This window comes from Lagenorhynchus albirostris, chromosome 10 (assembly GCF_949774975.1).
Source record: "Lagenorhynchus albirostris chromosome 10, mLagAlb1.1, whole genome shotgun sequence".
Lineage (NCBI taxonomy): Eukaryota > Metazoa > Chordata > Mammalia > Artiodactyla > Delphinidae > Lagenorhynchus > Lagenorhynchus albirostris.
This window is the reverse complement of record NC_083104.1, coordinates 65,367,987-65,392,571: the sequence shown is the minus strand read 5'-3', so window position 1 is coordinate 65,392,571 and position 24,585 is coordinate 65,367,987. Positions and strand designations below refer to the sequence as shown.

The window sequence follows — 24,585 nt, the reverse complement described above, 5'->3', positions numbered from 1 at the left end:
GGCCAGGTCCGTGGTGTCCTTGAGGAAGCCCCTCCTTTAGGAAGCAACCAACCCCCACCCCGCCCAGTGGGGTCAGGTGAGTTGGCTGGGCTTCACTTCAGCTTCTCAGCCATAAAATGGGGCCACATCCCTGCCTGATAGGCTAGGGAGAGGGCATGACAATGAATGCTCAGGGCAAACTGTTGCGCACTATGCAGAGTATAACAACCACCAGTGAGAAGCTGCCTCTGGCTCTCCAAGGCTCCCCACGACCTCCTCTTGCCCGCCAATCTAAGAGGCCCTTTGCCTCCATCACACAGTGCAAGAGCACTGCCACCACTTTCTTGAAGCCCTCTCCTCCGGGCGCTCTGCCCTCTGCTGCTCGCTTTTACTTTACCCACCCCTGAAACCTCCCTTACACACACCCTTCCCTGGGTTTATCCTTGGCTGGCTTCCCTTCTCACGGCACAAACCACCCACTGGGGTTTTCGCACACTGTGACTGCATCTTCCATCTCTGTCCTGGGCTGCTCTCCTACTGACGGTCTCAACACCCCACGGAGGACTCGTAGGGCCTCCTAATGAATCCAAAATGCAATCGCTGATCTTTGTGCCGGGCCTCAGACATCCCTGACCCTTGTGCCTAGCAGAGTGCCTGGCAGGTGGCATGTGCTCAGTTTGTGTTTGCGGAGCTGATCACCACGTGCTTCTTTCCTCTCCTGCCACCTTCCACCTGCGACTCCTCCAGTGCTTCTTGTGCCATCAATGGGACACCATCTCCTAGTCACACAGGCTGAAACACCAGCACCATCGGGTCCCTCCTCACCACTGACTTTTCAACCATCCACTGTCCCCTTCCCCTGACTCTGCTGCTGTCCTGGCTCAGGCCCTGCCCACCTCTCACCTGGACCTGCCTCTAGACACTCTCTTGCTCCAGTCCAACCTCCCTACTCCTGCTGGTGACATTCCTAAGCCCAGACATGATCTGTCACACCCCTGCCTACAAATCTCTGCAGCTCTCTTGTGCCCAAAGAATAAAATTCCAACTCCTTACATGCAGCATCCAAGGCCTCCACATTCTGGCCCCAACCTGTCAGTCCAACCACAGTGGGAAAAAGCAGCGAAAATAACTGACATATACCAAGTGCTTCCCACGTGCCTCTTAATCCTTATAATAATCAGGACTACAATTTGACAGAGGAGGAAACCAAGGACAGGAGGGTTAAGTAACTTGCCCAGGGTCACAGTCCAAACTCATAAGGAGTGTCCTGGGTCAGAACTAACAACCTTTTAATCCTTCAGCCTTCCCTGAAAGATTAAATCTTAAAGGCTGGGATATGCCTTAAAAAAAAATCTCTGCAGCAAGCTCCACGATGCCTCCCTCACTTCCCAAAGGGCGAGGAGGGGAAGAGGAGAGAGGGCAACAGGTGTTTCTGAGACTGAAATCAAAGACACTGCGGGTTCTATAAATTATTCCTAAAATTCCCTTTTAGTTCCAAGAAGGAATATCAATGTTTAATGGTACAGAAATTTTATAGTAAACAGAAGCTGTATTTTCTTTACATACAATTAACTACAGCATCCTGAGATTCCTGATTAATCAATGTACATAAGATATTCATACCTATTTTACAGGAGAAGGATTTTACTACTCTCAAAGGTTCACGTTGTTACAAGCTGCCAGGGACAGCACAGTGTAGCTAATGCCAGGTGCCTGGTCAGAAACATCCCTCCCAATGACAACCCCATTCCTGAAGCAGTATCTCCTGGCAGTGCCACGGCGTGTCCAGGAACAGGCTGCACTCCTGCCATCAGTCTCTAACTGTCTATGGGCCTGGAACTTGGCTCTGCAAACACGTGGCTCCCATCCCAGAGACTCCCACTAAGCTGCCAACTGTTCCCACTTCCTCAGGTTCTGGGGGACTATTGCTGGCGTTAGTATGAAGGGGCAAAACCACAAAAACAACAATGATGATAACGATAAAAGGGAAAGAGCAGAGGAGAGGGCACAGGAGAACTGAACATCAGAGAAGAACACTGGTGTGATAAATTCCGGAGGCTGCTCGGGTGCCCACTGGCTGGTGGGTGAGGTGTGCTTCCTCATGCCTTCCTCCATTCTGCCCCACTTACCCTTACTCAGTACTGTATTTGTTTGCTTATCTATGTCTCCCCTCTGGAATGGGGACTCCTTGACTGGTCCTAATAACTAGCAGACGGGAGGTGCTAAATTAATGCTGAAATGGTGGCGGACCTTGCAAATTGTTTACACAATTATCTACTCTCTTCTTCTCCCTTAGTTACAAAATCCCAATTTTATTTCAGTTGGCAATGTGTCCATCTAAAAGACTTCTCAGCCTCCCTTGCAGCTATGGGAGGCAAATGAAGGGAAGTGGGAGCTATTAGGTGGGACCTCCAGCAAAGCTCCTTAAGGGGGAGACAGTTAGCATATGTCCTTTTAATCTTCTCCCCACATCTTCCTGGAAACTTGACATGATGGCTGGAGCTCCAGCAGCCATCTTAGACCATATGCAACCCCGGGGTTGGAAGCCATGCACTAAGAATGGCAAAGCAGAGACACCATACCTAGATTGTCTTCCTCAGGTTTATTTTAAAAACCTAACAGAGAATAAACTTCTAGTGGTTTAAGCCACTGCTATTTCTGGTCTCTGCTTACTGGCTGCCAAATGTAACTCCTAATGAATTAATGAATAAACCAATTAAACTTGGTTTTCTTAAATTACTCACTGCTGACTTGCAGTTCAAAGGCCAGTCACCACCTCTAACCTCTGGTCCTTGTAATATAATGATAATTTTCCATTAATTATGGACATCAGGAAGATGGAAGGACAAAAGCAATACAAGGAAGAGGTAGTACAAGGTGGGGAAGTAGAGGATGAAGATGATGAGCGATGGCAGCAGGAGAGGAAGCGGGAAAATGAGGGGCAGACAAGAGAGGGGACGTGGGGGGAAGGCAGGGTAGGAAGAGAGGGCAAAGGGTGCTGGAGGAAAGGAAAGGGGAAGATGAGGGGCAGGTGTAAACCATGGAGAGATGATGGGGAAAGAAGGGAAAGGGAATGGAGTTCAAGTGTCCTCTGGCAACAGTCACTATCTAGAGAGCACTCACTGTGGGCTGGGCACAGTGCCATATTCTGTACCATTCTCTCTAATCCTCATCCTCCTGATGTAAGTATTATCATGCCCATTTTACAAATGAGGATGGGACTTCCCTGGTGGTCCCATGGTTAAGAATCTGCCTTCCAATGCAGGGGATGTGGGTTCGATCCCTGGTCGGGGAACTAAGATCCCACTTGCCGCACAGCAATTAAGCCCACGCACCACAACTAAAGAGCCCACGTGCTGCAACTACAGAGCCCACACACTCTGGAGCCCACACCACAACTAGAGAGAAGCCCGCGCGCTGCAAGGAAAGAGCCCCTGTGCTGCAAGTAAGACCCGACGCAGCCATAAATAAATAAATAAATAAATAAATAAATAATGAGGTGGGACTTCCCTGGTGGCGCGGTGGTTAAGAATCCGCCTGCCAATGCTGGGGACACGGACTTGAGCCCTGGTCTGGAAAGATGCCACATGCCGTGGAGCAACTAAGCCTGTGCACCACAACTACTGAGCCTGTGCTCTAGAGCCTACAAGCCCTAACTACTGAGCCCGTGTGCCTAGGGTCCATGCTCCGCAACAAGAAAAACAACCGCAATGAGAAGCCCGTGCACCGCAACGAAGAGAAGCCCTAGCTCACCACAACTAGAGGAAGTCCGCGCACAGCAACGAAGACCCAATGCAGCCAAAAATAAATAAATTAATTAATTAATTAAAAATTGAGGTAACTGTGGCTCTGACATATTAAATAACCTCCCCTGAGTCACAAAAAATGGAAGAGGCAGAAGACTTATTTGAAGTAGCCTTGGGGCGGGGGGGACATCATCCTCCCTTCTCTCTTTATCCTGCTGCCTGGAATGTGGGTGTGATAGCTGGATCCATGGCAGCCATTTTGGACAATAAGAACAACAGCCACACCCTAAGAATGACAAAGCAGGGAAGTGGAAGGAACTTGGGTCCTTTACAACCTAGTGGAGCTTCCACAACTGCCTGAGACTAAAGATCACCTAAGTCACTTGGAGTCCCCATCCATAAATTCATCCATAACTGTTTCAGATCTCACTTTGCTCAATTTTCCTCTGATCTTCAATAGCAGATTCCAAAACCCACTCCCAGAGAGCCTGATTTAGCAATCACTCTTCTAGAAAAATGGCATCAGACTAGAAAAGGCAAAGAAATGATCCAAGAGCCCACAGGAAAAATCTTGATGCCTCAAAAGCAGCAAGGCTGGTGATCTGCCCCTAGAAGACAAGACCTTGGAGATCAGCAAGTGACACTGTAAACCTGTCATTATTTAAAGACATGGAAGAGAGAAGGAGGTTTTTTCCCCCACTTATTTATTTTTTTAATATTTTTAAAAATAAATTTATTTATTTATTTATGGCTGTATTGGGTCTTCGTTGCTGCGCATGGGCTTTCTCTAGTTGTGGCGAGTGGGGCTACCCTTTGTTGTGGTGCGTGGGCTTCTCACTGCGGTGGCTTCCCTTGTTGGGAAACACGGGCTCTAGGTGCATGGGCTTCAGTAGTTGTGGCTTGCGGCTCTAGAGTGCACACTCAGTTGTGGTGCATGGGCTTAGTTGTTCTGCAGCATGTGGGATCTTCCCGGACCCGGGCTCGAACCCATGTCCCCTGCCTTGGCAGGGGGATTCTTAACCACTGCGCCATCAGAGAAGTCCAGGAGGGGTTCTTAAAGACACGCTTGGGGCCATCCTCAGTAACAAAAAAAGGTGGTCCTAACAATCTGGAACCAGTCTTTAACGGTGCTCACAAACCATCCAAGACAAAAATAAACCGATGGTCAAACCTCAGAAAAAGAAGAGCTCCTTTTGAGCAAAAGCACCAGGCTGTCAAAGGGGCACATCTGCACACAGCGGCATCACACGGAATTACTGTCTTGGGCAACAGGCTGCAGCTTCTTGTGCGCTAGGAATTCTCTCCAACTAGACGGCAAGCTCTCCTCTCTGAGGAGAGGGACTGTGGCATTACTATTTTGGTATCTTCAGCAGTAGCACCCGGCACAGTAGTGAACACCCAGAGTCGTCAGGAAAGAACTATTGGGAACCGTGTGTACTGGCCCAAGTTGTCCACCACCCCAGGCCCTGTGCCCACCTCTGAGTTGAAATGAGTCCTGAAATCCCAGCCAAGGGGACTGAAAGTCAGTGCTGTCATTGTTCACCACTCCCACCAGACTACTGTCTGACGGACACCCTCTGGGGATCTTCAAAGATCAACTTCCCTTCTCTTCTGAGACTATTCCTGTGATAGAATCCCAAGAGTCCAGAGAATTCAGGTAGAGCTAAGGAGGGATGGCACAGGCTGTTTAGCTCTGCCCAGGCCTATCCAACCTGCCTCTTTTGGCTGCTGAAATCTCAGTGGGGCAGAAACCTTAACTGCGCAGGCGTGGGCGTGGGGTGACACTTAGCTCTGAACAGCTGGCTACTGAACTTTCACACCCTGGTCTCCTTCGAGGCCCCCGGCATGTAGAATCATCTACTCTGAGAGCAACTGTCCCTTTCAGAAATGCAGCCTTATTCTAAAATTATAGGCTCTCAGGGTCCACTAGGGATTATAATTAGTTTGTATTCCTCTGCCTGGCACTCAGAGAAGCTGAGTTTGGGGATGGAAAGTGGGACATGCATTCTTAAGGCCGGAAACTACTTTAATTTGCAGGCTTTAGTGGCTTTTTCTGGCCACTGGCTTGCTTTAAGTCTCTGGCACCCTCACCTAGACTGAGAATTGCTACCTTGTGTCCCAGCCACATTTCCATCAACTTGGCACAAAACGTGCCAAAAAAAAATCTTTCCTGCTCTCTTTCCCTGCATCTGGGTCTCATACCACTCCCAAGCCCTTGCCTCTACTCAACCAGAGAAATTCAATGCAATTCAACTCAACAGGCCACACTGAGCAGCCACCAAGTGACAGGGAGAATGCCAGGAGCTTCAAGCGCCAAGAAAAACAAGGCCCTGTTCTCAGGGGTCCCGGCATCTGGGAAGGAAAGGAAACATAAACAAACAATGACCTACCGAGTGATAATTACTATAGAAAGAGACACCAAGCACAGAAAGAGCAAAAGCCATTCTGTCCAGAGGAATTAAGGAAGGCAGTCAAGGGCACTTCCTGGGAGGAACAAGCATGTGCAAAGGTGCAGAAGCCTGAGGGTGTGGCCTCCTGGAGACAGCAGCCATGGACGGAACTAACAGGGATTAGGTTTACTATATGCCAGATGCTGCCACTTTACAGAGGAGAAAACTGAGGCACAGAGAGGATAAGCACCTTGTCCAAGATCACAAGTTATGAAAGGATGAAGACAGGTTCCAAACCGAACAGTTGGACTCTAAAACTTGAGCTTTTAAACATTACAGTTTGCGGTGTACAAATAGTTCAGTTTGCTGAAGTGTAAAATTTGAAAGCTAAGTTTACGCAGGAGAGGTAGATGGGGGCTGGATCGCAAAGGGCTGCATACACTATACTAAGGATTTGGACTTGAACTTTCAGCAATATAATGGACTGAATTAATGTGAAAGAGCTTCCCCTTCCCACTATGGTCACAGTCATAGAAATACTAGATAAGATAAATGATATCCTTAAACATACAGCCAAATTTGAAAGAAAAATACCCCATGTGCCAGAAATGACAAGAAAAAGGGAAACATGAACAATAAGTGGGACTGACACCAGAATGACCTGTGGACTTTTGAACCCACACATGAAGTAGTTATAATGTCTGGCTGTGGCTTTGAGCCCAGATATCAACATGAACCTCAAAGGGCTGCCCAGTACAGAAAAGCAATAAGGAGCTGGCCATTTCTCCAAGGCTCTGTGGAAGGGTGAAAGTCACCCATAAGAAACTCAACTACTAAGCTAGCCCCACCCATGGATACGAATCTGATTTTACACTGAGAGTGGTGAAGGGGTGCCAAACTGAGAAGTGAACATAAAAACTGAGCCAGGACCTTTAACCCTATGGCCCCACCAGATGCAAACTGTTCTTAGGGATACTTTCACACCCCAGGACACAAAAGTTGCCCATGACAGTCCTTCCTGAAGATGAGCTCACAACCCAAAGTTACAAACCACACAGAAATAAACCACCAAGAGGGACAGCATCAGACACAAAAAGGGAGGAAGCATCCCAAGAATCAGGAATAATAAAATAATGTGAAAGGGCTAACAAAATGAGAAGATTCAGATGGTTAAAGAGATAAAGCAGCACAGAAAAAACATATAAGAGACCTGGATGGTAGAATGGTCAACAGATGTCTAAGAGGAATTCCGGGAGGCTAGAGTACAAAAAATGGGAGGGAACCAAAGAGAATGACTGAGAATTTCCCAAAATTTAAAAGAGAATTAAATATAAGATGTTAATATTAGGGAGCGCTGGGTAAAGGTGTACAGAAACTCTCTAAATCTAAATTTATCTAAAATTATTCCAAAATACAAAAAAAAAAAAATTTTAAGTGAGTCTCTCGATAGAAGTAGCACACCAAATCCTGAGGAAGAAAAAGAAAAACAAGTCCACGCTTACTTTCGAATGGTTCTAAACAAAAGTATATAGCGATAAAGAGAGAAATGCATTAAATGCAAGTAAAAAGAATACAGATGTTCACTATATTATTTTCATGTTTTCTCCAAAGTAAAAAGATGGGGGGTAAGAAGAGAAAATGTAGGAGTAAGAACAGAAATAAGGTGTATAATTTTCAGACCAGTAACGAGAATAAAGAAAACTCAGTCAATCTAACAGAAGGCAGGAAAGGAGAAAAACAGGCAAAAAAGGAAAGCATATGGAAAGGACTCAAAAACATAATATATTTAAGTCAAACCCCAAAATGTAAATAAATTAAACTCATTTAAGACAGATTTTCAGATCTGACTTAAAATTTTAAATCCAGCCACGTTCTGTTTATGAAAGAAACTCCTAAAATGTGATGACACAGAAAGGTTGAAAATATGAGGCAAATAACAACCACAAGCTGGGGTAGCACTAGTGTCATCAGACTTTAAGGCAAAAAGCAGTAAAGATATTAAGGAAGAAGAATTGACAAGATCTGGTGACTGATTAAAAGAGACATGAAGGGTGCCCATCAGGTGACCAGGGGGGTGGGGATGCTCCCATTAAGGTGGGGACTGTGGGAAGAGCAGGTCTGGCAGAGAAGGGGCAGGAGCCCCCAGACGCTCACACTCAGGCAGGGGAAAGAGGAAGAGGAACCAGGGCAGCAAAGGCACAGTCAGAGAGGAAGGGAGAAAAGAGATGTTTCATCTCCCAGAGGGCAGGGCCAATCTCCTGCTGCATCTTTCCAGAGTCTAATAAGGTACTAGGCACAAAGCAGGCACTTGGTAATAACAGTAATAGTAATAATAAAACAAACAAGTATGTGAGGGCCCAAACACGAGAGATCTCTGAGATGCAAGGAAAGAAGTTACGGCATCTGTAACGCTTGTGATCTCCACAGTGACAAGAGGCAGCATCTTCTTGAGAGGGATAGGGGTGAGTGGAAGAAGGCTTGGACCAAACTCCAAGGAGAATGGGACACGAAAACCATGAGAGATGAATAAAAGGATAACCAGCCAGCTGTTGTTGGAGAGTCTTAACTGACTCCACACAGGGATACAGCTCTGCTACGTAAAAGCTCTGCCTTGGCCATCCAGCTCTTCCTTCAAATCCCAAGTGTACAATCCACAGACTTATCCAAAAAACAGGCAGACGCCACAACTCATCTTTGGAGAAAAGAACTGCTGTGAAACCAGAGCCAAGAGTCTGCCACCATGACCTGGGGAGACCTACACCACGTCCCTGGCCACTGTCTTGGGCAGGTCCTCCCAGACAGGAACTGTGTGGACAGGAGCAGGGACTGTGGCCAGTGGTGACTCAGGCAGCGTTTACCAGCTGCGTGGGTGCCCACCACCTTCAGAGGGTTGGGCTGATTGCGTTGGGCTTCCTGGAAGCATTTCTTCATTTCTACTTCTGAAGACATGCAACTTCGAGAGTGACATCTCTCTTGATGACGTCAGAAGGCATGTAAATCAGCAGCTGGAACCAACGTCTTTTTTTTTTTTTAATTTATTTATTTTATTTTTGGCTGCACTGTGTCTTTGTTGCTCTGTGCAGGCTTTCTCTAGTTGTGGCGAGCGGGGACTACTGTTCGTTGTGGTGCGCGGGCTTCTCATTGCGGTGCGTGGGCTTCTCATTATCGTGGCTTCTTTTGTTGCGGAGCACGGGCTCTTAGGTGTGCGGGCTTCAGTAATTGTGGCATGCGGGCTCAGTAGTTGTGGCTCGCGGGCTTTAGAGCGCAGGCTCAGTAGTTGTGGCACACGGGCTTAGTTGCTCCGCCGCATGTGGGATCTTCCCGGACCAGGGCTTGAACCCGTGTCCCCTGCATTGGCAGGCGGATTCTTAACCACTGTGCCACCAGGGAAGCCCGAACCAATGTCTTCTTACACACACTTGACCAACCCAACTTTACTCACTCCCCAACACCTCCACACGTGACAGGGCAAGTGGCCATAGAATGCCACGTGGCCTAAGGGAGACAGGAAATGATGCAATACCACGGGGCCACAGTGAGGACTGAGGAGGTCAGAGCTCCCAGACACCACCGTCTCACCCAACACGCAAGACCCTGGTGGCCCAAGGAAAGGGAAATGTGAGCATTGACTCCAAACTAACTGGTTCCAAGGTCAGAGAGTGTTACATTTCAGAAGACCACGGGACTTCCTTTATACGTTAACTCAGATTCAAGGGAACCGGGAGTCAGAAACTCTCACATACTGCTGAGACAGGGTAAATTAGTGTAACTTTCTGGAATTTGGCAAAATTTATCAGTATGCTTACATTTTGATTCATTCAAAATTACACACATACACATACACACACACACTCTCTCTCTCTCTCTCACTCTCGCTCTTGCTCTCTCTTTTAAAACCAAACATGGGGACTTCCCTGGTGGTGCAGTGGTTAAGAATCTGCCTGCCAATGCAGGGGACATGGGTTTGTTCCCTGGTCCAGGAAGATACCACATGCCATGCAGCAACTAAGCCCATGAGCCACAACTACTGAAGCCCGCACGCCTAGAGCCCGTGCTCTGCAACAAGAGAAGCCACTGCAATGAGAAGCCCGCGCACCGCAACGGAGAGTAGCCCCCGCTCGCCGCAACTAGAGAAAGTCCGCACGAAGCAATGAAGACCCAACGCAGCTAAAAATAAATAAATAAAATAATTTTTTTAAAAAATGCAAAAGAGCATCCTTTGGGCAGATGCAGTCAGAAACCTGGAGGCTTTCAGGAGTCACTTCCTGGTTGTGAGGTGTGAGGCCCTCAGGACCGTCATTCTCAGGCCCCACTTGAACTCTGATCAGTGACTTCAAGGGCACCTTTCTGAGAAGTCAGTGGTTCTCCAACCAGGCTGCCCCCTCAGGTCAATGGGGAGCTTTAAAACGCAGATTCCTGGAGTTCATTCTTGGAAATTCTAATTCGAGAGGCCTGAGACAAGGCCCAGGAAACTACCTTTCTTCCAAAATTCCCTGGTGAATCTGCCAGCTGAGTCTTGCCTGGGAATCACTGGACTAGACACCACTTGGGACAACTGGTAATGGGGCCCGTCTGCACATCTGGCTGCAGCACTGCAGGGATCCCACAGGCCAGCACTAAGTGCAGAAGGGGAAATTCCAGGCGTGTTCAGCAATCAGTGCCAAAGAGCCTGGGGGACAGCCAGCTGATTCCCCCAGACAAAGCCAATTTTGGAAGGTTCTCTCAGGCATGGTGATCCTGGAGGCTAACGTGTGAAAAAGAGGTGACTAGTGCAACTGCTGCTCTGGGAGGCCAAAATAAAAATTAGTTCCCTTACAACAACACACGTGAGCCAGCAAGCTCTACAGGCCCCAAGGAGTCGGAAGCAGAAAGGAATGCAGGGTGGTGTGGCAGAAAGAACCCTGGGTCTGAGTCACACAGCTGTGAGTTCGAATCCCTGCTCTGCATCACTGGCCCTTAGTGGGTTAAAGATGGCTGCCCTTGCTACTCCTCCCTCCTTGAATCAGGGCTGGTCCAGGGACTGCTTTGACCAGCAGAATGTGGCAGAGGCCCCACTCAGACTGCTGAGGGAACACGAAAACACAGTATTCAAACAAAGAACCTCCTCACAGAACCCTCTGACCAAGAAGCTCCCACTTTTAGAGCGCTTTTTGGCCAAAAGCACATCTTCATACACGAAGTCTGGGAACTATTTATGATCCCCTATAACCGGGAAGGACCCTGCCAACAAGCACCCAGTGTTCCAGGATGACTCACCTTCCCCCACCACAGCAGCGACCCACTGGCCTCTCTTCTTTCCTGTTACAGTGTCATCTTTGTCCTGGCCACCTAGGTTCAAAAAATCAACCTCTCAGACTCCTCCGTCTCCCTTCAGCACCCAGGGAAGGGCCAAGGCTTTGTCTCCACAGTCATCCCCACCTTTCCACTCACGCTGCCACCCAAAGGCACGGTCCTAAAGGCCAGGCAGACCTGAGTGCCACTTTGCAACTTACTAGTTGTGCACCATACACGACTTTCTTAACCTCTCAGAGGCTTAGTTTTCTCAGCTGCAAACAATATACATCAGTAATACCTTCTTTTTGTGGTCGTTTCTAAGACAGAAGAGTTGAGAAAACACAGCCAAAGTACATGGTACAGAGAAGGTGCTCCATGCGTAGCAACTGTTACTAAAGGCCAGAAACTTTTCAGTTCGGTTAATACAGACCTCTCCTAATCTAAGTCTCTGCCTGTGTATCACTCTCCATTTTAACCCGTCTGGTATAATCCTAGCAGATTAACTGTCCTAGATAACGCCTATCACATTATTCTCCTGCTCAAAGCCCTTCTGTGGCTCCCATGTTCTCACATCAATCCCAACCTCCCAGCCGAGCATGTAAGATTACCTACATTAATGGCTCCACCCCACCTCCAGCCGGCTCCAAGTCAATCCCATCCTCACTGCAACTTGCTATTGGAGGCAGCCTTCTAAAATGGCTCGCAAAACACCTGCCTCCTAATATTCAGGCCCTTGTGTAACTGCCTCCTGACCCGCAGACACTGCCAGATCATAAATGTTGTTTTACGCCACTAAGTTTTGGGGTCATTTGTTATGAAGCAATAGATAAACAATACTCTTGATTTCCCCAATCACATCTGAGCTGCTGCTCTCTTACTCACACTTGTGCTTCCTACACCATCTCAGCCTGCTGCAATTCTGCCCAGCCTGCGAGGCCCACCCCAGATGCCAAATGCTCACCCTGAGCCTTTCTTAAGGCTCCATTAACCAGCCTCCTCTGAAAGCCTTTATCTCCTTCCCTCCCGGCAGTTCCCACACACATCTCCGCCAGCCACGGCATCTGTCGCATTGCATCCATATCAATCTGTTTGTTATATCTGTGTGCAAAATGATACATGTGAAGGTTATTCACTCAGCAAAAGACTGGAAATCACCTGTACGCCCATCAATAAATAGGGGGGTGGTACACACATAAAAGAGAGGAGGGAGCAGTGAAAAAGAATGAGGAAGCTCCAGGCGCACTGGATGCCAGATGGACAAGACACACTACAAGAAGCGAGAGGCAGACCAGTGAGCACAGCAGATAGTCATCTGCCTGGAAAGTAATAATGTCATAACAGAAAAGAGGTACATGCTCATAAATGAGAGTGGCTAATGGGGCTGCCCCCACCAGGGGCTGGGCGGCTGAGAGGTGGGGGAGGGAAAGAGGGAATACCTCTGAATTTTGTAGCACGTCAAGAATTCTCAATTCAAAAATAAGCAGCTCCTAAGGAAAAGCTTCCCTCCTAAGATCAGGAACAAGACAAGGATGTCCACTTTCACCACTTCTATTCAATGCTATACTGGAGATTCTAGCCAGGGCAATTAGGTGAGAAAAAGAAATACAAGTTATCTGATTGGAAAGGAAAAAGTAAAACTATCTCTATTAGCAGAAGTCATGGTCTTATACACAGAAAATCCTAAGAAATCCACTAAAAAAAAAACCTGTTAGAACTAATAAATAAGTTCAGCAAGGTTGAAGTATACACGATGAATATATAAAATTTAATCATATTTCTACACACTAGTGATGAAGCAATAAGTCCAAAAGTCCAAAGTCTGTCTAATAAGAGTCTTAGAAGCAGAGAATAGAGACAATGAAGGAAAACAAATAGAAGATTTCCTGGAGATTCCAAGACTTGTCTTTAGCAATTAAGGGCTCCGCAGAAATTAAGGAAAGAAGACAAATATCTAGATATATCCTGGTGATATATCTGAACTCCAAGAATAAAGAATATTCTTACATCTTTTAGAGAAGAAAAAACAGATTACTTACAAAGGACTTAGATTCCAACTAACTTCATTATTCATACTGAAACATGGAACAGTAACCTCAAAATTCTGATTCTGTATTCAACCGAGCTATCAACCAAGAGGGAGGGCGTGGGTACCTTTGTACACTGCTTGTGGGAATGTAAAATGGCGCAGCCACTATGGAAAACAGTACGGTGGCTCCTTAAAAAATTAAAAACAGAATTATCATACAACCTAGCAATTCTACTTCTGGGTATGTACCCAAAAGAACTGAACAAGGGGACGTGAACAGATATTTGTACATCCATGTTTATAGTAGTACATTCACAAAAGCCAAAAGGGGAAAGCAACAGATGAATGAATCATCAACAGATGAATGGATTAACAAGATGTGGTATTTACACACAATGGAATATTATTCAGCCTTAAAAAGGAACGAAATTCTGACACACGCTACAACATGGGTGAACACTGAAGACATTATATGTGACATAAGCGAGTCACAAAAGGACAAATACTGTATGATTCCACTCCTATGATGGATTTAGAGTAGTCAAATTCATAGAGACAGAAGGTAGAATGGTGGCTGTCAGAAGCCTGGCGGGGGGTGGGGAATGGAGAATTATTAATTAGGGTACAGAATTTCTTTTTTTCCCTTTTTTTTGTGATTTCAATATTTATTACAATATAGAAATCAAGACAGTGTGGTGCTGGCAAAGAACAGATACATATATCAATGTAACAATGTAAGAAGTCCTGAAATAGACCAATACTAACATAGTCAACAGTTCTTTTGGGAAAGAAGCAAAGTCAATTCAATGGACAAAAGTCTTTTCAACAAATGGTGCCTGGAACTATATACATATATATATATATATATATACACACACACACACACACATACATATATGTATACATATAAACATATAAAAGCCTAGACCTTATGCAAAAGTTAACTTAAAATGTAACATAAACTTAAATATAAAACAGGAGAAAATCACCATCTCCTGGGGTGAGGTGACGAGATTTTAAATATAATATCAAGAGCACAATCCATGAAAATAATCTGATGAACTAGACTTTACTAAATTAAAAAAACTTCTGCTCTGTAAAAGGCTCAGTTAAGAGAATGAAAAGGTAGGCCACAGACTGGTAGAAACATCTGCAAAATACGTATCTAAGGATTCATATCAAAAATACACAAAAAATATTTAAAACTGAACAATAATAAAATATATAAGCCACTTGAAAAACGAGCGTAAGATCTGAACAGACCAAAGATTTACGTATGCCAAATAATCATACGAGAAAATGCTCAACATCACTTGTCATCAGGGAACTGCAAACCAAGACAACAGCAAGATACTACTAAACATGTATTTAGAATGTCTAAAACACAAAACATTAACAGCCAAATGCTGGTGAGATGTGGAACAACAGGAACTCTTACTCCTTTCTGGTAAAAATGCAGATGATACAGCCACTTAGGAAGACAGCCTGTCAGTTTCTCACAAAATTAAAAATCGTCTTATCATATGATCCACAGTCATGTGTCTATCTAAGTTTACCTAGACTTGAAAACTTATGTCCAGAAAAAAACCTTCTTGTGAATGTTCATTGCAGCTCCATTCACAACGGCCCAAAACAGGAAGCAACCAAGATATCCTTAAGAAGTAAATGGATACACAAAATGTGGCACATACCCACAAAAGAATATTGTTCAGTAATTTTTTAAAAATGAGCTGTCAGCCAGGAAGAGACATGGAAGAATCTTAAATGCATATTGCTAAGTTAAGGAATTTCCTCTGCAAAGGCTACACATTGTATGATTCCAATTATATGACATTCTGAAAAAGGCAAAACTAGGAACGGGGGGTGGGGGGTGTTGAATAATTGAAGCACAAGGGAATTTTTAAGGTAATGGAACTAAATGTATGAAACTATAACTCTGGATCCATGGCATTATGCCTTTTTTAAACCCCATTTAAATGTACAACACAAAGAGCAAACCTTAATGTATAATTTCTTTTAAATGGCCATATGGGAATCCCAGGATTAAAGACAGAATATGATAGAAGAATCAGTTGTGTACAACAAATATATTGAACCACTTCACTGAAGTGGTTAAAGGTATAAGGAACTGACCTAAGTAACTTTATTATTTTTTTGTTATTTTTTTAACATCTTTATTGGAGTATAATTGCTTTACAATGTTGTGTTAGTTTCTGCTGTGTAATAAAGTGAATCAGCTATACGTATACACATATCCCCATATCCCCTCCCTCTTGCATCTTCCTCCCACCCTCCCTATCCCACCCCTCTAGGTGGTCACAAAGCACCAAGCTGATCTCCCTGTGCTACGTGGCTACTTCCCATTAGCTATCTACTTTACATTTGGTAGAGTATATATGTCAATGCCACTCTCTCACTTCGTCCCAGCTTACCCTTCCCCCTCCCTGTGTCCTCAAGTCCATTCTCTGCGTCTTTATTCCTGTCCTGCCCCTAGGTTCTTCAGAACCATTGTTTTTTTTTACATTCCATATATATGCGTTAGCATACGGTATTTGTTTTTCTCTTTCTGACTTACTTCACTCTGTATGACAGACTCTAGGTCCCTCCACCTCACTACAAATAACTCAATTTCGTTTCTTTTTAAGGCTGAGTAATATTCCATTGTATATATGTGCCACGTCTTCTTCATCCATTCATCTGTCGATGGACACTTAGGTTGCTTCTATGTCCCTGCCACCGTAAATAGTGCTGCAATGAACACTGTGGTACATGACTCTTTCTGAATTATAGTTTTCTCAGGGTATATGCCCAGTAGTGGGATTGCTGGGTCATGTGGTAGTTTTTTTTTAGATTTTTAAGGAACCTCTACACTGTTCTCCATAGTGGCCACATCAGTTTACATTCCCACCAACAGTACAAGAGGGTTCCCTTTTCTCCACACCCTCTCTAGCTTTTATTGTTTGCAGATTTTTTGATGATGGCCATTCTGACCAGTGTGAGGTGTGACACCTCATTGTAGTTTTGATTTGCATCTCTCCAATGATCAGTAATGTCGAGCATCCCCTCATGTGTTTGCTGGCAATCTGTATATCTTCTTTGGAGAAATGTCTATCCAGGTCCCCTGCCCATCTTTGGATTGGGTTGTTTGTTTTTTTGATATTGAGCTGCATGAGCTGCTTGTATATTTTGGAGACCAATCCCCTGCCAGTTGCTTCATTTTCAAATATTTTCTCCCATTCTGAGGGCTGTCTTCTTGTCTTGTTTATGGTTTCCTTTGCTGTGCAAAAGCTTTTAAGTTTCATTAGGTCCCATTTGTTTATTTTTGTTTTTATTTCCATTTCTCTAGGAGGTGGGTCAAAAAGGATCTTGCTGTGATTTATGTCATAGAGTGTTCTGCCTATGCTTTCCTCTAAGAGTTTTATAGTGTCTGGCCTTACATTTAGGTCTTTAATCAATTTCCAGTTTATGTTTGGGTATGGTGTTAGGGAGTGTGCTAATTTCATTCTTTTGCATACAGCTGTCCAATTTTCCCAGCACCACTTATTCAAGAGGCTGTCCTTCCTCCATTGTATATTCTTATCTCCTTTACCAAAGGTAAAGTGACCACATGTGTGTGGGTCCATCTCTGGGCTTTCTATCCCGTTCCATTGATCTATATTTCTGCCCTTGTGCCAGCACCACACTGTCTTGACTACTGTAGCTTTGTAGTATAGTCTGAAGTCAGGAAGCCTGATTCCTCCAGCTCCGTTTTTCTTTCTCAAGATTGCTTTGGCTATTTGGGTCTTTTGTGTTTCCATACAAATTCTGAAATTTTTTGTTCTAGTTCTGTGAAAAATGCCATTGGGAGTTTGATAAGGATTGCATTGAATCTGTAGATTGCTTTGGGTAGTACAGTCATTTTCACAATGTTGATTCTTCCAATCCAAGAACATGGTAATATCTCTCCATTTGTATCATCTTAAAAATACGGAACGCTTCATGGATTTGCATGTCATCCTCGCGCAGGAGCCATGCTAATCTTCTCTGTATCATTCCAATTTTAGTGTCTGTGCTGCCGAAGCAAGCATGGGTACGGTTTCATTTTTGCAAGATGGTCTTTTTTTTTCTTTTCTCTTCTTTTTTTTGGCTGCACCACGCAGCTTGCAGGATCTTAGTTCCCCAACCAGGGACTGAACCCGGGCCCCTGGCATTGAAAGCACAGAGTCCTAACCACTGGACCACCAGGGAATTCCCAGTTTTGCAAGATGAAAAAACGTTCTGGAGATGGATGTGGTGATGGCTGTACAACAATGTGAGGGTACTTAATGCCACTGAAATGTACATTTAAAAAATGGTTAGGGCTTCCCTGGTGGCGCAGTGGTGAGAGTCCACCTGCCGATGCAGGGGACACGGGTTCGTGCCCCGGTCCGGGAAGATCCTACATGCCGTGGAGCGGCTGGGCCCGTGAGCCATGGCCGCTGAGCCTGCACATCTGGAGCCTGTGCTCCGCAACGGGAGAGGCCACAACAGTGAGAGGCCCACGTACCGCAAAAAAAAAAAGGTTAAAATGGCAAATTTTATGTTATATATATTTTATAATTAAAAATAAATAAACAGCCAATAAACATAATACACAAACAAACAAACAAACAATAAGTGAGTGAGGGCATGATGCAGGCACTTTGGAAAACAGTTTGGTAGTTCCTCAAAATATTAAACAGAAAGTTACCATGACCCTGCAATTATACTCCTATGTATAATCCCAAAAGAACTTAAAGCATATGTCTACACAAGAGTCTGTAAATGAGTGTCCATAGAAGCCAAAAAAATGGAAACAACCCAAATGATACAAAGGAATATTATTCAGCCATAAAAAGGAATGAAGTACCACTACATGTTACAGCATGGATGAACCTTGAAAATATTATGTTAAGTGAAAGAAGCCAGATACAAAAGACCACATATTGTATGATTCCATTTATAGGAAATGTCCAAAATAGGGAAATCCACAGAGAAGGATAGTAGATTAGTGGTTGCCAGGGAATCAATGAGGGGAAGATGGTATTAGGACTAAGTACTAATAGGTACAGGGTTTGCTTGGGGGTGATGGAAATGTTATGGAATTAGATAGTGGCAATGATTGTACGACACGGTACATCTACCAAAAACCACTAAAGTATATACTTTAAAGTGGTGAATTTTACATTATGGGAAGTATATCTCAATTTTACAATACTACAGAAATATGCAGAGTATAAAATAAAACAGATTGATTACATTCTGCCTCGTGGCTCGGTGACTCAGAACCTTAGCCCTGTCCATGCCCTCCTGCCCTGCAAGGCTGCCTGTCCTGGCCTCCACCTCTGTGTGCCCTGCACTCTGGCTGCTCACGAGCCCTTCATCTCCCCCTTGACTCCCCACTTTCTGCCTCTTGGGCAAGGCCTGATCCTGCCTCACTTGGACCCACGCCTCTCCTGGTGGGTTCCCACCACCTACTCAGACCTACCCAAGACTGTCTGGAGGCTGAGACACCAGACCCTGGAGTCACCCCAGAGGAGCTGCCCAGTGACCAGGACTGTGGTTACAAGTGTGTGTCAGCTGAGGGATACGGTTTCATATAGGAACTTAATTATAGCTCAGGAGTGGAGGAAGGGAGAGGAGCAGTGCAGGCTTCGAGGGGCCCCACAGGAAGCTACTCTGCTCTGCAGCCCAGCGGGTGGCTGCCGGGTCTCACCAGGACTGGGATCCACAGGAAAACAAGTATGATCCACTGAGGAACACACAGCTTATGGAAATCATCCTGTTCATAAGCATGGATTCCTGGCCCCGCCATGAAACACCAGCCTGTGTGCAGACCAGAGTAGCCCAGAAAAAAGCTGAGATGCCAAGTTTCACTCATCCTCAGGGCTCAGAGGCCTTCTCCTCACCTACGGCCAGAGACCCCATTTATTCAGTAAGAAGTAAAGGGGAGGCATCGCTTGTTCCTCCCAGACCACCCCAGCTTCCATTTTCTCCCTGGCTCTGAGCTGTTTTTCTAGAATGGAATCTGAGCTGCCAATTCTAAGGGTGATGGGAACATCTTCCCCATGCCTGACTACCTGCGCAGATCCCTACCTACTGGCCAGGGAGGGGCCATGGAGCAGCTGCTGGCACAGAGGTGTCAGTAGGGCATGGTGGCCGGGTCTGCCAGACCTGTCAAACCACCTGGCCTGGCCACGGCCAGGTAGGGAAAGCAGACCAGCAGAGGTTCATGGGAAGAGCAGGGCCTGGGTGGAGGAGAGTGTCCTGTCAAGACACAATTCCTCGTCCCCTATTTCCGACCTTTATCTGGGCCCCTTATATAATCTCCAGGCCTCCTCCTGGTCATCTTGGTTGCTGTCTCTGCAAGAAGGCCCCACAGCCACCTGCTATCCCCCACAAACCTAACACCCAGTTTCTTCTCACTGCTTCAAGACAGAGCCAGGGACCTGGGCACTCCTTTTGGTCACTCTTCCCAAGACCCCACCCCCGCTTAGGCATGACCTTTCCCGTCTCCACTCTGTGTACCTTTTTTTCTGAGCTCCTGAGAGGTTTTTCTCTAAAAGCCATGAAAAGAAACCTTCAGACTGGAGGCAGTATCCTTTCCTGGGTTTGTATGGAAGGAAAAAAAAGGCAGAGGGGTGGGTAGGGAGAGCAGATGGAAGATAGGTAGCGAGAAACATGGATGGGGAGAGGCAGACACACACTTCATGCACCTCTCTGCCGTCCACGCTTTAAGCAACTACACCAAGAAATAACCAGATGGCTCTTCCCAAATGCCTCCCTTTGGGCAAAATGCCTTTCTTTGCTCACTCACAAAAGGCAAGGAAGGTCAGAGAGTAAACAGAGACATAATGAAACCACCTGAAAAATGGGAAAGGCAGATCACAAAACTAAAAAATAACCATTTTTGAAAGAAAAAAGAATAGGTATACACAGTCATACTAAAATCTAAAAGAACACAGTCCTTGGCTTGTGAGAGCGTTATCCACATTCTTCACCCAAAAATAATAATCAATTAATTGATAGATAAATGAATGAATGAACACAGATTAAAATTTATAGCAGTCGCTTATAGATGGCATTGATTACGTATGATTTTTTTTTTTGGCCATGCCACGTGGCTTGCAGGATCTTAGTTTCCCGACCAGGGATTGAGCCCATGCCATGGCAGTGAAAGCGCCGAGTCCTAACCACTGGACTGCCAGGGAATTCCCTATGTATGACTTTTAAAATTTATTTTTTTAATTGAAGTATAGCTGATTTACAATATTATACTAGTTTCGTGTGTACAGCACAGTGATTCAGTATTTTTACAGATTATATTCCATTATAATTTATTACAAGATAATGGCTATAATTCCCCATGCTATACAATATACCCTTGTTGCTTATCTATTTTATACACAGTAGTTTGTATCTTTTAGTCCCATACCCCTAATTTGTCCTTCCTCCCTTCCTTCTTCCATTTGGTAACTACAAATTTGTCTTCTGTGCCTGTGAGTCTGTTTCTGTTCTGCATATACATTCATTTGTATTATTTTTCAGATTCCAAACATAAGTTATGTCCCACAGTATCTGTCTTTCTCTGTCTGACTTATTTCACGAAGTATAAGATTCTCTAGGTCCATCCGCATTGCTCCAAATGGAAGAATTTCATTCTTTTTTATGGCTGGGTAATATTCCATTGTAAATGTATACCATTCTTCTTAATCCATTTGTCTGCTGATGGGCACTTATGTCTCTGTTGATGGGCACTTCCATGTTTTGGCTATTGTAAACAATGCTGCTATGAATATTGAGGTGCATGTATCTTTTTGAATTAGTGCTTTTGTCTTTTCTGGATATATTCTCAGGAGTGGAATTGCTGGATCATGTGGTAGTTCTATTTTTAGTTTTTTGAAGAACCTCCATACTGTTTTCCACAGTGGCTGCACCAATTTACACTCCCACCAACAGTGCAGGAAGATTCCCTTTTCTCCACCTCCTCTCCAACATTTGTTATTTGTAGACTTTTTAATGACAGCCATTCTGACAGGCGTGAGGTGACATCTCATTGTAGTTTGATTTGCATTTCTCTAATAATCAGCGATGTTGAGCATCTTCTCATGTGCCTGTTAGCCATCTGTATGTCTTCTTTAGAAAAATGTCTATTCAGGTCTTCTGCCCATTTTTTTATTGGGTTGTTTGTTTTTTGATATTGAGGTGTATGTGCTGTTTATATATTCTGGGTATTAACCCTTGTCAGTCATATCATTTGCAAATATTTTCTCCCATTCCATAGGTTATATTTTCATTTTGTTGATGGTTTCCTCTGCTGTTTAATTAGGCCCTGTTTGTTTATTCTTGCTTTTATTATTTTTTTTTTTTGTCTTAGGAGACTATTCCAAAAACATACTGGTATGATTGATGTCAAAGTATATTCTGCCTATGTTCTCTTCTGTAAGTTTTATGATTTCAGGTCTTACATTTAGGTCCTTAAACCATTTTGAGTTTATTTTTGTATATGGTGTGAGTGAATGTTCTAATCTCATTGTTTTACATGTGGCTGTCCGGTTTTCCCAACACTGCTTGTTGAAGAGATTGTCTCTGCTCCACTGTACATTCTTGCCTCCTTTGTCGTGGATTAATTGACCTCAGGTGCTTGGGCGTATGACTTATTTTCTTCTCAGGGCTTATCTGTATTTTCCAACTGTCTATAATGAATAACTATTATTTATATAATTAAAACATTTTAAAATAAATTAAAAACCACACACAGGGAAATTCTTGTGCTCAAGCGCCAGATCCACATCCCAGAAAAGAGAGTTTCCCAGGTCTCCACAATCCTGACACAGGGCCCCTGCGCCTACAGCTGGGCGGAGGAGAGGCCCTAACCACCCCTAGAGCCCAGGCAAGGCCCCCACTGAGATGTCCCTTATGCTTACCTCTTCTGATTCCCAATACCTTCTCTGCACCCCAACCCCTGCCTCCAGGAGGAAGTGGGAGCAGAAATAAATACAGCTCTCCAAAAATAACGCAGGGATGACAAGGTACAAGAAAGGAGAAAAAAGTAATGCCACTGCTGGTTTCAGCCCAGTAAGTCCTGCTGGTCTAGGTAGGGCCTGTCTGAACAGGACAGGTGCCAAGAGCCCCGACTCTCCTACTGCCTCTGCTCACAGCCTGAGGATGCCTACTTGCACCCATTCGTACATGCCTGGAAAGCCCAGGCTAAGGGGACATGAGCAGGGAGAGCACAGTCACTGAGTTGAGAAGAACAAGGGCTCCAAAGGGCTCAACCCCAGCTCCATCATTTGTCAGTTGTGTGACTTGAGCAAACTGTTCAACTCTGATCCTATACCTCCTCATTCAATACCCACATCTTGCAGGCTGGTGTGAGGGCAAGTGAGCTCCTTCATGGGGTAACGCCTGGCCCAAGGGAGAATCTGAATAAAGGCAATTTCCCTTCCCCCCTTCTCTCCATATGTGCACACCTGGGCCATCTTCTCTTTCTCCTCTCCCTTCACCAGGCTGGAAGCGGGCTGATTAATCACTTGGAGCAGTGATTGTTTTCTGCTTCTACAAGTCCCTCTCACCCTACATGCCTGGCCCACCAGTTGGCTGGTTATTTCTTACGGTTCTAGGGGGTTTGCTCACTGCCTTGGAGCAGATCCAGGGAGCCACTAAGCACAGTCATGCTCAGGGCCTCCTCTGCCCGCTGACCTGGAATGAGGCTCTGCAGGGGGTCCCAAAGCCTGCCAACACTTTGCTTCTGCCCAGTGGCCAACAAGAGACTCCGCTGTGCTTGAAAGCAGGGAGTGTTCTCTGAAGCCAACGTTAGTCTGGCCAGTCAGGTAGGTACTTTGGAAGCTGGAAGAACTGGATTCGGCTAGCCACCCCTTTGTGGGGAGGCCCTGCTATATGGCGATCAAAGAAGCGGGCTTCACTCACCTGGGTTCAAATCTTAGCTCTGTCACGTATTAGCTGTGCAGCTTCAGGCAACTTTCCTAACCAGTCTGAGCCTTAGCATTCTCATCTGTGGAAGGGGTACTATGATTCCTACCTCTCAGGGTGTGTGGATTAAACAGTGATGCATGTAAAGTGATTAGCACAGTGCATTCAACACATGAGAGCCATATTCTACTCAGCTACTGGTGTCTACTGACTTCTGCTGGGGAATGGAAAGGGGATTAGATACAGGTGAGCCCAGCTCCTGAAGAAGCCACAGTCCAATGTCGGAAGCTAGCATGCAGGCAGTAACTCCACCATAATATACCATGGCAGGTGCCAAGCCAGAGAGAAGTGTGAGAAGGGAGCCTTACTAGACCCCCAGTGGAGGAAGCACGGAGAAGGAGGCAATTGAGAAAAACTGCCAAAGCCAAAAATCTCAGTTGTCTCCACTGAGCCTCAACCAAAGGGAGGGGCAACAACTGGGGAAGGGGTCCTAGAGGGAACACATCAGCTTTCTGACTGCTCCCCATGAAACAACTTCCCAGACGGCTCTGGGGTAGGCTAGTGCCAGGGCCACTCTGTGGGAAGAGGGTCACTTAGGCTGGCCATCTAGCCACCCTTCCATCCAACAAGCGCTTGGTGAGCCTCTCTGCGTAAGGTACTTGCCCCTCAAGGAGCCAGTTTCTAGGGAGAACTTTGATGGTGGCTAATGAACACCCCTCAGGACTGAGGACGTGACTGTGAAAGGCAGGCTGCTACCCTGTGACTCAGCAAGGTCTCTGACTCATAGAGAACATAGGATGGATGGACTGGTTCTTTCTCAAGACGGAAGCAGGAAGCAGAAAGGAAGGCAAGGTTCAGGCTTCAGTCTGCAGAGAGGAAGCAGCACATGGGCAGAAGCCCTGGGAGAGCTGGAACCAGCTCGTGAGAGGTACTCCGTGGTTATCTACATGGTGCCAGGCTGGAGATAGAAAAGTGAGTCCAAAACACAGGGTCCTGGTAGTGCAGAGGACGAGGCCACCCTAGGCTTGCCGGGGACAGAGGCAGGCCTGGGCCTGAGTGCAGACATGCTACCTGGATCAGGGAATGGGCTAGAAAACAGACAAAATATTTTTCTAAAAGGTGACACACTGCAAGGATTATGAAAGGCAAACTGTAAGTAGGTGCTGTAAATACACTGGGGTGTTAAGAGGCCAAAAAGAAGTCACAGGAATCACACTATAATAGAATATAAGCAGGGCTA

The 24,585-nt window shown here is 45.4% G+C and overlaps 1 protein-coding gene and 1 non-coding gene across 3 annotated transcripts in view; both read right to left on the bottom strand.

Annotated features, from left to right (window-relative positions):
- The window catches only part of PPARD (peroxisome proliferator activated receptor delta), a 75,407-nt gene that overhangs the window by 37,845 nt on the left and 12,977 nt on the right, over positions 1-24,585 (bottom strand). Inside the window, exon 1 of one of the 2 annotated variants that reach the window (XM_060162652.1) lies at positions 11,372-11,443. The exons of the other annotated variant lie outside the window; for it this stretch is intronic. The gene's annotated coding sequence lies outside the window, so the exon portion shown is untranslated. Of the gene's footprint in view, positions 1-11,371; positions 11,444-24,585 lie in introns of those variants that run through there. 2 annotated transcript variants of the gene reach the window in all.
- Positions 17,376-17,482, bottom strand: LOC132528342 (U6 spliceosomal RNA). The gene has a single exon (XR_009543213.1). It is a non-coding gene; the product is annotated as a U6 spliceosomal RNA (small nuclear RNA).